Source organism: Periplaneta americana, chromosome 7 (assembly GCF_040183065.1).
Source record: "Periplaneta americana isolate PAMFEO1 chromosome 7, P.americana_PAMFEO1_priV1, whole genome shotgun sequence".
Taxonomy (NCBI): Eukaryota; Metazoa; Arthropoda; class Insecta; order Blattodea; family Blattidae; genus Periplaneta; species Periplaneta americana.
Genome location: NC_091123.1, coordinates 174,718,793 through 174,732,970, shown reverse-complemented (window position 1 = coordinate 174,732,970; position 14,178 = coordinate 174,718,793). Strand labels below are relative to the sequence as shown.

Sequence of the window (14,178 nt, the reverse complement as noted above, 5' to 3'; positions counted from 1 at the left end):
ACCATCATAATTTCATAATTCTGTTCTGTAATATGTTAAAAATTATATTTCACAAACTGTGCGGAGAAATATACACAAGCGTTCTTTTGTAAAGCCTTACACTTCCAAATGAAATGGAAGAAATTGTATTGCTAAGTTTTGTACCTGAGACTTAAAAACAACTATTTTATGTTAACACTTGTAAAGACTGTGGATTACATAACAGTAATGTAAATAAAAATCTTTACTGGAATTATATATTTTATAAAAAGAAAGTTATTATAATTACCATTATTTCCATCACCTTTCCTTGCAAAATAAGATGCTTCGCTACTATAAGCAATCTAACAAATAGGCTACAACTTAACAAGAGTATACAAACTATCATGCAACAGTTACAACGACTTCTACATTGGACAGACTGGAAGATCATTTCAAACTTGTTACAAGGAACATAATTATTAAAACAGCCATAACCAAACCACACAACCATTCAACCTACGCAAAAGATATCATAAACTCCAACCATAACTATAACAATATAGACACTGACATGAAAATCCTACACATCCAAAAAAAAAAAAAAAACAGAAACTTAACACTCTAGAACAACATGAAATTTACAAACATACAAAAACACACCCCCAGGACATCCTGAACACTGAACTGAATTTCAAAACACACACCCTTTTCGACACAATCATGAACACACTCCACCATAACAGGAAATCGGAAGATAACGCTTGACCTCACTTCGGCCAATGACGGACACCTAGTCAGCCAGATAATTTTTATTATTTTTTTTTCGTTGTTGGTAACTCTATAACATCTGAAGGGTACACGGGAAAAACGATCAAGGTCCATCAAAAATCGTAATTGAGTTAATAATGCTATCTTATAGTGGAAATGAAGTACTATCATATGGTCTAGCTAGTAATAAGAAATCATCGTTCTTGACATTCCACTACGTCAATTTCTATTAAATACACACATAACAAAGTATTAAGTGCTTACACTTTAAAATTCGTTTTTCTCGAAACTTTCTAAAATGGACCTTGATCGTTATTCCCGTGTACCCTTCATCTATTAGATGCTTTATGGTTGTGCTAACAGATGGAGTTACTTGTCAACAATGTGACGCTGAAACGTGTGTTCAGGTACTACCCAACGACAGTCCTGATGTATTTTTATATTTGTGATGATTGGTTAATTAATATTAACCCGGCACACTCACATTCATACAAATTTCCAGACTAGACAACCAGGGAATTCTTCTTCTTCAAGAAAAATTCACCGAGAGCCGAACCCGGGAATCGAACCCGGGACGCCCTGACCTGGAAGCCAGCATGCTTACCAACAGACCACGGAGACAGTCGAAAAAATACTATTGTTAATCAGTGATTATAAATTTACTTCAAATTCTGCAAATTCTGGAACCAAAAGAGCAATTAGAATAATAGTTGGAGCAGAGGCTAGAGAATCGTGCAGATTATTTAAAAAAAATAGAGATTCTGACCTCAATAAATCAGTGCATATACTCTTTAATAAATTCGCCGGTTAGAAAGTGTCCAACGCAAACGTTATGATCAGGCTTAGGATCCGGGACACTTTAGCAACCAATGTAGCACAACTTGACTATAGAGTTCCTTTAACATAGTAGACAGACATACTGTGAATGTAAACAACGACGTCAATGTGCTCGTTATATTCTGCTGTTTTTTTACTTGGTTATTTAACGACGCTGTATCAACTACGAGGTTATTTAGCGCCGATGAGATTGGTGATGGTGAGATGATATTTATTTATTTATTTATTTATTTATTTATTTATTTATTTATTTATTTATTTATTTATTTATTTATTTATTTATTTATTTATTTATTTATTTATTTATTTATTTATTTATTTATTTATTTATTTATTAGTATTTATTTATTTAACCTGGTAGAGATAAGGCCGTCAGGCCTTCTCTGCCCCTCTACCAGGAGATTCCAACTACAATATCAACAATAAAATTACAATTAGTATTAAATTTACAATTACAATTACAAATAATATTACAATTAGTATTAAATTTACAATTACAATAAAATCAAAGTACGAAAAGATTACCTGAATAATTAAAGCTAGATAATTTATCATAGAGAAACAAAGAATATTTTATATTTACTGAATTACAAATTAAATCTAGAATAACAAAATTGTATAGTGATGAAATTACTGAATATTGAAATATTTTGTGATAGATTAAAGAAACTATTTACAAGTAATCAATTACTGACCAAGTGCCTAGTAAGTTTTCGTTTGAATTCAATTTTATTTCGACAGTCCCTGATGCTAGCAGGTAGCGAATTCCAGAGTCTTGGCAGAGCTATTGTGAAAGAAGATGAGTATGAGGAGGTGCGATGGGATGGTATTGTTAGTATTGTTTCATGACGAGAGCGTGTGTTCAGATTATGGTGGGAAGAAAGGTAAGTGAAGCGAGATGAGGCCGAGGATTCCCCACTGATTATCTGACATTTGCCTTACGGTTGGAGAAAACCTCGGAAAAATCCCAAGCAGATAATCAGCCCAAGCGGGAATCGAACCCGCGCCCGAGCGCAACTCCGGATCTGTAGGCAAGCGTCTTAGCCGACAGAGATACCCCGGTGGCTTTCTGTTGTTAATAGTACAATCTAGTGACGGTGGAAAATGAAGTAGGAAGCATGCATACCTCACAAGTTTTCATGTCACTCGGCGACAATGAACAACCGTGTAGTACATATTTGCAACTACAGTAGTTCGAAAAAACTGTTCATTATGAATTGCAAATGCACTGTGATGGCTTCAGATCGTTTCGTAGGGAGAGACGGAAGAATACTGTACCTCTGATCACGAACCGGATTGTACACTGACGAACAGGTAAACAAAACTCACCGCGCCACCTCATTCCATCTGTACTCCGTTGCACTGTTAACTTCACTTCATTGTTAAGTTGTCTCGGATTCTAAAGGCTGGTCCACAACAAACCGGGAACGGAGACGAGAACGAGAACGGAAATATTGTTAAAATAAATGTATTTAAATGTGAGCATTCACAATTAATTTTCACGTTTCCATTCCCGGGATTCGGAAAGTTTCTCGTTAATTGAATGCTCACATTTAAATACATTTATTTTAACAACTAGCCGTACCCGTGCGCTCCGCTGCACCTGTTAGAAATAAATATAAAGTAATTACATAATTAAAATAGGACGTTTGATCCAGGGAACAATTTTTACAACAGCGCAAGATAATCTGCTTCGCTCATTACCCAATTTTTTTTGCATTGCATTTATTGCATATATATATTTTATGTATTTTAACACGATTCAATTGAGCATAGTTAAAATTTGAATTATAAAATAATGGATTGCTAAGCTAACGTACTATTACTGCATACTAAATCAATACACTCTCGTTGTTCGTTAATTCTCTGAGATTAAAATGAGTGTACATAAATATTATTTTAAGAAATACAGAAAACGAATGTACAATCTAGCCTATCAAATTTTCTGTGTATAAGAAGCTATTTTAATCTTACCTGTCCTCGATTTACTCAGAAGTTACTGTAATAACATTATAGCATTATGTCCATCTAGAGAAACTACACTTTCCAATGGTGAAATAATAATTAATTATACAAATCGGTTAATTTAGCTTCTGATATTACTTCATACAAACACAGAAACATTCTCTGTAGGTTATGTTTAATAGCTTTCGATTGTTGATGTCCAAGGCCCCTGTTTTGATTGTTGTTGTCCAAGGCCCCTTATAGACGAAGTCATTTGTTCTCAATTCATTGCACCGTCTTAGATGGCGTTATTTTAATTTTAAAACTCATTTATCTCATTAAATATCAGTCCTATCAAAATTTTGTAAAGAATAAAACGTATCGGAAATCATTTTCAAAGAAACTTTTGTTATGTAACATTTTTCACAAAAATCAATAATAAGCGAGATATTTCGATTTATTTAATTCAGACCCCCTTATAACCCCCTTTTAAATAAAGTATTTTCAATGCCATATAGCCTAAAATCTAAGTTACAACGAATTTAATTTATATTCCAATTTTCATATAAATAGGTTCAGCCATTATCGCGTGAAAAGGTAACAAACATACAGACAGACTTACAAACAAAAATTTCAAAATGCGATTTTCGACTTCAGGGTGGTTAATTATATATGTTAGGACCAATTATTTTTGGAAAATCGAAAATTACCAGAAAAATTTCGGCTACAGATTTATTATTAGTATAGATATTTCCGTTCTCGCTCCGTTTCCGGTTTATTGTGAACCAGCCTGGTTATGATGTATAAATTTCCACCCAATGATTCCAAGAAAAAATGAATAAATCAGTGACGCAAAAGCTCATGTAGGGCCATTGCCGACCAACTGGCTGCTGGCCTCACATCCACATGCTTCAGCAGAGGTGAACGATCATTCGACTATAACGAAGGTATGTGTGGTGATCCCCCAGATGTTGTGACTCCAAAAATAGCTATCAGGAATATAGTGATTTATTGAAGCATCATACTTTTTATTCCGAACATTCATGGTTCTTAAAGATAATATAAACTATCAATAATTCATAAACAACTTTAGCTTTCGTGTTCATACACAAGGCATGATACGTTAAATTCTTTCCTGAAAAAGAAATTCTAAATCTCTTTCTCCCGTCTCTAGAAACATTAAAACTGCCGACTTGTGTAATGAGAATAACTCATTTGCCCTATAAATTTACAATTTCTGAAATGGTAGATATTTATCATAACTATTATTATCAATATTATATTTTTATTTTATAGCCATTCCTTGAGCTAACCTATTATAAATAATGGTTGGTTATCACTTTATTATTATTATTATTATTATTATTATTATTATTATTATTATTATTATTATTATTATTATTATTATTATTACTTTTATCATTATTATTATTATTATTAAGGCTAGGATATTTATGTAATATCAACATGCAAAATATGTACATATTTATGTAACAATGTTAGGGGAAATATGTAGCTAAATATGTAATATTACATAACAATTTCTTAAAATACCGGTATATGTAATATTAAAGTACTGGTACATTAAAATTCAATTTTTATATACATTTTATACTAAACATTAAGTTACTTGCAGAGCCCCTCATTTCATTAATTTTTTTTTTCAAAATAAAGTGTTATACAATAATTAATTAATTAATTAAACATGTCGGTATTATATGTAAAATTTAATAAATTTCATTATTCTATATGAAAAATGCGAATACATATTTAATGAAAATTATACAATTATTTTCATAGTCACTGTTTAAGCTAGCTGTCCAAGTAAACATTACTTTACAGAACTCAATCGACTTACTTCATTTCGAAGTGCAATGAACTATCAGATACATCTCCAAATTTTCCATTGTCATGGAATGGCACCGGTCAGAGAGGATGATTTTTCCACATCACAGGACGTTGCTGGTGCAAATTTAAGTACATGAAATTTTTCAGGAGACATGTCGTCTGGAGGATTTTCTTCTTCCCCTCTGAGGATCTTGCATACTGCAGTGAATGTCGAGAAGCCAGGTTTCTTCCCATAATAAACATAAATTTGTTCATTACTCCTATTCCAACAATCCCTTCAACAGCACTTAACTTTGATTTAACATCTTCCACATCTTCCACAATGTCCAATGATTTCTTCAAAGGCATCCCACGAGTTTCTAATTTTATAATGCTGTCAGCAATGAATCCAAAATTGCTTTGAATATATGCTAATTTGCACTGTACTTTAGAATCACTGAAGGCACTTTGGGCCTCTCTCACTGAAACTGCCGATTTCCCTGGAAAATAATCTATCACAGACTTCACTGCTTTAAAATGTTCACTATAAAAGCAGGCAGCCTCGATCCACGTATCCCACCTAGTCAGGACAGGTTCAGGGGGCAATTTCATATTTGGCAATTGTTCTCTATAGTACAATACACATTGGGGGGCTTTATAGCAACGCTCTTTCCTAACAATAGGTACAAAAGTAGTGCCTCAGGCACTCAATGGACAACTCAAATAAATTAGGGTGGATGACCTTTCTACAGTAACGCAAACTGCGAAGAAGGAAAGCAGAGTGAGAGGTGAATTTCCATACTCTTTTCTCCACCAATGCCTTTACAAGTTCTTGGAATGCTGGAAAACCAGCAGTGTATATATCCTTATTTACGGTATTGAGTGAATGGAATTCTTCCCTGACTCTTTCTCAGCAGCTTTTGAATAGCTTGGAAAATCCGTTTCAGAGTCAGTACCACAGTTCCTGATGTGAACAAATGAGGCATTGACATGGGAAAGGTCGTAACTGCCAAAAATTCGAATTTTTAGGTTTTTCATTGAGAAGGTAGTAAATAGCCAAGCCAATGGCACAGAGAAGGTAGTATGTCCGTATGTAATGAAACGAAGTTGGAAACGTAGTCACTAGATGTTGTAAGTTGTATGTGCACAGCTGTTGGCGCGGAGAAGGTAGTAACTCCTTTTACAACATCAGAGTGATATGGGCTGATAACTGTGCAGGGCAGAATAAGAATCGGGTGATTCTAATGGTCCTGTTTTACATTATTGCCAAGAAACATTTTGATTCAGTGGACTTGAAATTCCTGGTTTCAGAACATTCCTACATGCCATGTGATAGGGAATTTGGCATCATAGAGAAAAGAAAAAAAGATGCAAGACCATGGTTCCAGAAGAGGTAAGGCCTAATAATGTAATAATGATGAAGGATGAGGATTTCTTGACTTTTCTGCAGAATGTGACAAGTTTTTGAATACATCTCCTATAAAAATCAGCACCCTCAACTAGATTAGACTCTCAAGAGCTGATTTTCCTCTAATAAAAACAAGACAGTCATTTAATGACCTTGAAATGTGGACAGAGCACAGGATTTTTAAGAAAGGACAGTCATTAACGTCAATCACTAACTTGCAGTGCTTGCAACGCTTTGAAAGAAGACCAGTCGTCCCTTATGCCAAAAAGAGAGACTTGTTATCTATGTTAGACCTCCTCGATGAAAAGTATCATGCATTTTACCGAAACATTTGTGCATAATGTATGAATAACGTTAATTCTCAGTTTGGCTAAGGTGTGATTTCAATGTTGTATTTTCATAAAATAGGATTTCTCAGATAAATCTGTGCCAGACTTTTCAAATCAAATTTCATATGTAACACAAACATGAGTGTATGTCTTTCATTTAAAGCAGTTTCTGTAATAATGTAAGTAAGAAAGTGTTCATAAATTTGTTTTTTGCTTCCCCTGAAAAATTTTGTTTTTGGCAGTTACTACCTTTCCCATGTCAGCGCCTCAAATATTGTCATACAGACTGTTTTAAATCATATTGCACTTACGAAATTTTTACTGTAATTAAGAGACAGAATATGTAATTTAAGATAAAAGAAAGTAAAATATGTAAATAATGCGTAATTATTATCAAACACCGTTATTGCAAGTTATCTTGAACCTTACATCCCCTAAGTCTGTCTTTCGAATTGCTCGGCACGGTATGTACTCACCAACGTAACGGCACGGTAAGGATGCCCCTCCCTCGGGTAACGTGACTCTTTTCAGAAAACGTTGGTTCTTTCACTTTACAGCTCTCTACTGTAAAATAACTTGGTTCACTACAGACATCATCATCTCACGACACTCCGGTTTTCAGTGGAGAACATGGTTTCGTAGCAGGTTTTAATTAACCTCTAATGAGTAAGTATTTAAATATAATCGTCTGTACACTTCTCCTCTCTCATCCGGGCTGGGGACCGGCAATGGCGGAGTTACTACAGCTACTTCTATACATTATATAGGCCTACATGACTTACACCTACAGCTGATATGTAAATATTCTTATAACAATATTTTACAGGCTTATTATTTGAATTTACATTAATTTACAATTAAACGCAATTCATATCCCTATCATTACTGCCATCATCGTCATCGTCTTCAACGCTTGGTCCAAAATTAATTATTATTTCGTCAATGGCATCATCCATTCGGAATTATCTTCTTAATCGTAGGTACTACTTTCTGAACAAGATAGAATTCTTCGATTGTATCCCGAATGCCATTTGATCGAAGTCGTCCATTTCAACTTTACACAAGTCCTAATTCTGGAATGAAATAATATGTTTAGCAGAACTATAACAAAATAATAACTTACAACAGTATTTCATTATGTCTCTCACAGTACACACACTATTGTACACAACTATTATAGCAATAATTTCTAAACATTACATACCTATTCTTTCTCGGAGTAGTGTGAGGTTCATTTGGCTGTAATTCAATATTCTTCTTAATTCTCTTCACGGAACTAATACTTTTGCCAGAGTATTTAGCCGCTCTCTCATGTTCCTTATCAAGAGGTTCCAGCAAACATTTGTTTAATTTTTCCTCCTCGTAACAGATATTATATTTGTGATAATTTCTCTTTCTCCGCTGTGCATAACAGCGTTACTTTTTCTCCGCGGTGGTGTGATTTCACCATAATTACTACCCTGTGGTTGCTGCTCCATGTTAACACTACTGGTACGCAGTAAAGGAAATAGTTCTATGTTTCTTGACAAGAGATTATGATGTGGAGCATGCGCAAACAACTCAGTTGGCTCCACCCACGTTACGCGCTTCCTTCCCTCTGTCCCTCTGTCCCCGCTCAGGAAGTTCAAGATAACTTGCAATAACAGTATGTAAAAAATGTAATGATAAATTTTCATATATTGTGGGTAACGTCCTATTTCGTGAACATTTATCATTTTTAGTTATGTATATACAAAGGGAAAGAACGTGTAATTACATACAAATCCTAGCCTTAATTATTATTATCATGCTACCACGGTGGCCTAGTAGCTAGAGTGCTGGACTTGTAATCCTGTCGACCTGGACTCTATCCCCGGTGTATCTCTGATTTATAACTTGTGTTGGGCAAGTCCGTGGTCATGGGAACCATACGGCGTGTGGGAATCTACAATTTATTTTATCATGAATCGTATGGGGAAAAGAAAAATGTTGTCCATACGAAGATATACAACTCATGGGTGTCTAAGTGCACGGAAATCTGTAATGATCTTAGATCATCTCTCGCTGTTACTAATATAATATCTTCTTTGGCATTTATAAACATAAATGGCTCACCTGTACAGCGTAGGAATCCACAACCATATATATATATATATATATATATATATATATACAAGAATGGTTGAAAAATAGCGAAGCGCTGTTGATACAAGCTTAGGATTCATCTCATATATTAAACAAATACTTGTACAACAGTACAGCACACTATTGTAGACATTTTATTGGTATTAAGACTTTGCAACATATAATTCCGACAGGAGTTATAAATAGTGTACTGATTTATTCACTCACCTCTCATTTTAAGTTTGTAGGATATTGTAGCTGGTGTACTATCCCGCTGTTTTCTTGATCCAGTTCTCTCGTTTAGTCCTCCTACTTATTCAGTAACTCTGATTCGTTTACTCGACAGTCTTGTGTTCGTTAGTTCGAATAGATTTGTGTATCTTACATGCGGTCTTTTCATAAAGACTTATATTTTTAATGCGACGTATTTGTAATTAATAATGACGCTTATCCTGAAAATACATCCGTTTCCACTCAAATAAAACTTATTTTCGTATCGCCTGATTACATTTCAACACCTTCATTCCCAAGTTCAATATAATAATTATGTTAGATAGCAAATAATGTTAGATAACTGATCTACAAGTTGCGGCAAAGATTAGAGATCTGAAGCAGCCGGATGTGTATATCTTTTTTTTTTTTTTTTGCTTTTTTATTGATTAAAAACTCAAAAACAAGTTGAGTGTATCAGATTCTATTCGATGTTACAGTAAAGTGTAAACATCCCCAAACAGAAACAATCCACAAAGACTCAAAAGTGCTGTAGTTTAAAATCTAAACATCCCCAAACAGAAACAATCCATAAAGACTCAAAAGTGCTGTAGTTTAAAATGTAAACATCCCCAAACAGAAACAATCCACAAAGACTCAAAAGTGCTGTAGTTTAAAATGTAAACATCCCCAAACAGAAACAATCCACAAAGACTCAAAAGTGCTGTAGTTTAAAATCTAAACATTCCCAAACAGAAACAATCCACAAAGACCCAAAAGTGCTGTAGTTTAAAATGTAAACATCCCCAAACAGAAACAATCCACAAAGACTCAAAAGTGCTGTAGTTTAAAATCTAAACATTCCCAAACAGAAACAATCCACAAAGACCCAAAAGTGCTGTAGTTTAAAATGTAAACATCCCCAAACAGAAACAATCCATAAAGACTCAAAAGTGCTGTAGTTTAAAATGTAAACATCCCCAAACAGAAACAATCCACAAAGACTCAAAAGTGCTGTAGTTTAAAATCTAAACATTCCCAAACAGAAACAATCCACAAAGACCCAAAAGTGCTGTAGTTTAAAATGTAAACATCCCCAAACAGAAACAATCCACAAAGACTCAAAAGTTCCGTAGTTTAAAATGTAAACATCCCCAAACAGAAACAATCCACAAAGACTCAAAAGTGCCGTAGTTTAAAATGTAAACATTCCCAAACAGAAACAATCCACAAAGACTCAAAAGTGCCGTAGTTTAAAATGTAAACATCCCCAAACAGAAACAATCCACAAAGATTCAAAAGTGCCGTAGTTTAAAATGTAAACATCCCCAAACAGAAACAATCCACAAAGACTCAAAAGTGCTGTAGTTTAAAATCTAAACATCCCCAAACAGAAACAATCTACAAAGACTCAAAAGTGCTGTAGTTTAAAATCTAAACATCCCCAAACAGAAACAATCCACAAAGACTCAAAAGTGCCGTAGTTTAAAATGTAAACATCCCCAAACAGAAACAATCCACAAAGACTCAAAAGTTCCGTAGTTTAAAATGTAAACATCCCCAAACAGAAACAATCCACAAAGACTCAAAAGTGCCGTAGTTTAAAATGTAAACATCCCCAAACAGAAACAATCCACAAAGACTCAAAAGTGCCGTAGTTTAAAATGTAAACATCCCCAAACAGAAACAATCCACAAAGACTCAAAAGTGCCGTAGTTTAAAATGTAAACATCCCCAAACAGAAACAATCCACAAAGACTCAAAAGTGCCGTAGTTTAAAATGTAAACATCCCCAAACAGAAACAATCCACAAAGACTCAAAAGTGCCGTAGTTTAAAATGTAAACATCCCCAAACAGAAACAATCCACAAAGACTCAAAAGTGCTGTACTCTAAAATGTAAACATCCCCAAAGAGAAACAATCCACAAAGACTCAAAAGTGCCGTAGTTTAAAATGTAAACATCCCCAAACAGAAACAATACACAAAGTCTCAAAAGTGCTTTACTCTAAAATGTAAACATCCCCAAACAGAAACAATCCACAAAGACTCAAAAGTGCTGTAGATTAAACATAGATTTTAAAATATATTTTTAAAAGTGCAAAAAAGAGTTTAATCAATCAAAATAATAGTCGCAATTTCTTATTTATCTATACCAGTGATGACCAACCGGTGCGCTTTGTGCAAGAAATCTCGTTTTTTTTTATTATTGGGTTATTTTACGACGCTGTATCAACAACTCAGGTTATTTAGCGTCTGAATGATATGAAGGTGATAATGCCGGTGAAATGAGTCCGGGGCCCAACACCGAAAGTTACCCAGCATTTGCTCGTATTGGGTTGAGGGAAAACCCCGGAAAAACTCAACCAGGTAACTTGCCCCGACCGGGATTCGAACCCGGGCCACCTGGTTTCGCGGCCAGACGTGCTGACCGTTACTCCACAGGTGTGGACAAGAACACTTTCGCTGCTCATGTGTAGAATGCAAAAACAGATCGTTCAACGACATTTCTGCTCGTGAGTGCACACACTGCTTCGTAAAAGCAACCGAGTTGGTCACCACGCATCTTTATTTTATACTATTCCTGAGCTCTATTATACTGTCACTAGATCCACAGCTGTGGAGTACTGTTAGCACGTCTGACCGTGAATCGAGCGAGCAAGGGTTTAAATCCTGGTTGCAACAAGTTATTTGGCTGAGATTTTTCCGATATTTTCCCTCAACTACTGATAGCAAATACTGGGTAACTTTTGGTACTGGACCATGGATTCATGTCGCTGACATTACCACATTCATCTCACTCAGGAGCTATATAACCATAATAGTTGATAAAGCGCCGTAAAATAACCGATTAAAAATACTGTCACTAAAGACACTAAAGAAAATTTGGTGCAATAAAAAAAATTAATAAATACAGGAAGTAAGTAGAATTGAAAGAATATATACATTCTTCAAAATATTACAGATTTTGTGCAATACTGTAATTCAATTTGTAATATTATATACGCCTACAGTACTTACTTACTTACAGATGGCTTTTAGAGAACCCGGAGGTTCATTGCCGCCCTCACATAAGCCCGCCATCGGTCCCTATCCTCAGCAAGATTAATCCAGTCCCTACCATTATATTCCACCTCCCACAAATCTATTTTGATATTATCCTTTCATCTACGTCTCCCCCCCCCTCAAAGGTATTTTTCACTCAGGTCTCCCAACTAACAACTCTATATGCATTTCTAGATTCGCTCAAACTTGCTACATGCCCTGTCCATCTCAAACGTCTGGATTTAATGTTCCTAATTATGTCAGGTGAAGAATACAATGCGTGCAGTTTTGCGTTGTATAACCTTCTTCATTCTCCTGTAACTTCATCCCTCTTAGCCCGAAATATTTTCCTAAGCACCTTATTCTCAAACACCCTTAGCCTCTGTTCCTCTCTCAAAGTGAGAACTCAAGTTTCACAAACATACAGAACAACCGGTAACATAACTGTTTTACAAATCAAAACTTTCAGTTTTCTTGAGAGAAGATTGGAAGACAAAAGCTTGTCAACCGAATAATAGGCCTAACAAGTATTTCGCATATTTATTTTGCGTTTAATTTCCTCTAGAGTGTCATTTACATTTGTTACTGTTGCTCCAAGATATTTGAATTTATCCACCTCCACAAAGGATAAATTTCCAATCTTTATATTTCCATTTTGTACTGTGTTCTAACCACGAGACATAATCATATAGGCCTACTTTGTTTTCTCGGAATTTACTTTCATAACTATCTCATTACTTGCTTCAAGTAAAATTCCCTTGTCTTCCCTAATAGTTTTTGGATTCTTTCCTATCATATTCACGTCATCCGCATAAACAAGCAGTACTAATTTTTTTAATGTTACACGCCTTATTGTTTATTATTTTGCAAAAATATGCATCTGGATTGTATAAAATAGTGAAATAGGTTACATAGTAAATTATATGATTTAAAATATTTGAGATAAATACACTAATCACAAATGAAGGGTACACGGGAATGACTATCAAGGTCCATTTTAGAAAGTTTCGAGAAAAATGAATTAGGGCCGTATTCATAGATCTTTTTAGCGCGGGTTTTCGGTGGATTATCAGCGTTTTTCGTAATCATAAACCAGTGTTAGCGATAGGATATGATTTGAATTCTGTACAAGTAACCAGTGGATAGCCGGGGCTAGCTTAGTACGCTCGTAGCGCGTGCTGCGAAATGTCTATGAATAGCACCCATAAAGTTTAAGCACTTAATACTTTGTTATGTGTGTATTTAATAGAAATTGAGTCCACACCTGTGGAGTAACGGTCAGCGCGTCTGGCCGCGAAACCAGGTGACCCGGGTTCGAATCCCGGTCGGGGCAAGTTACCTGGTTGAGGTTTTTTCCGGTGTTTTTCCTCAACCCAATACGAGCAAATGCTGGGTAACTTTCGGTGTTGGACCCCGGACTCATTTCACCGGCATTATCACCTTCATTTCATTCAGACGCTAAATAACCTAGATGTTGATACAGCGTCGTAAAATAACCCAATAAAATAAAAAAAAAAATAGAAATTGACGTAGTGGAATGTCAAGAACGATGATTTCTTATTATTAGCTAGACCACATGATAGTACTTCCTTTCCACTATAAGATAGCATTATTAACTCAATTTAGATTTTTCATGGATCTTGATCGTTTTTCCCGTGTACCCTTCAAATTAAGAATGTCACGTAAATTGTGCGCAGAATTGGTCTCATAGGTATATTTTTCTCCATAAATTCGCAATTTTTCCATT

General features: G+C 35.0%; 1 protein-coding gene across 1 annotated transcript in view; it reads left to right on the top strand.

The window, feature by feature from the left end:
• The window catches only part of LOC138702815 (uncharacterized), a 37,056-nt gene that overhangs the window by 9,259 nt on the left and 13,619 nt on the right, over positions 1-14,178 (top strand). The gene's annotated exons all lie outside the window — the stretch shown is intronic.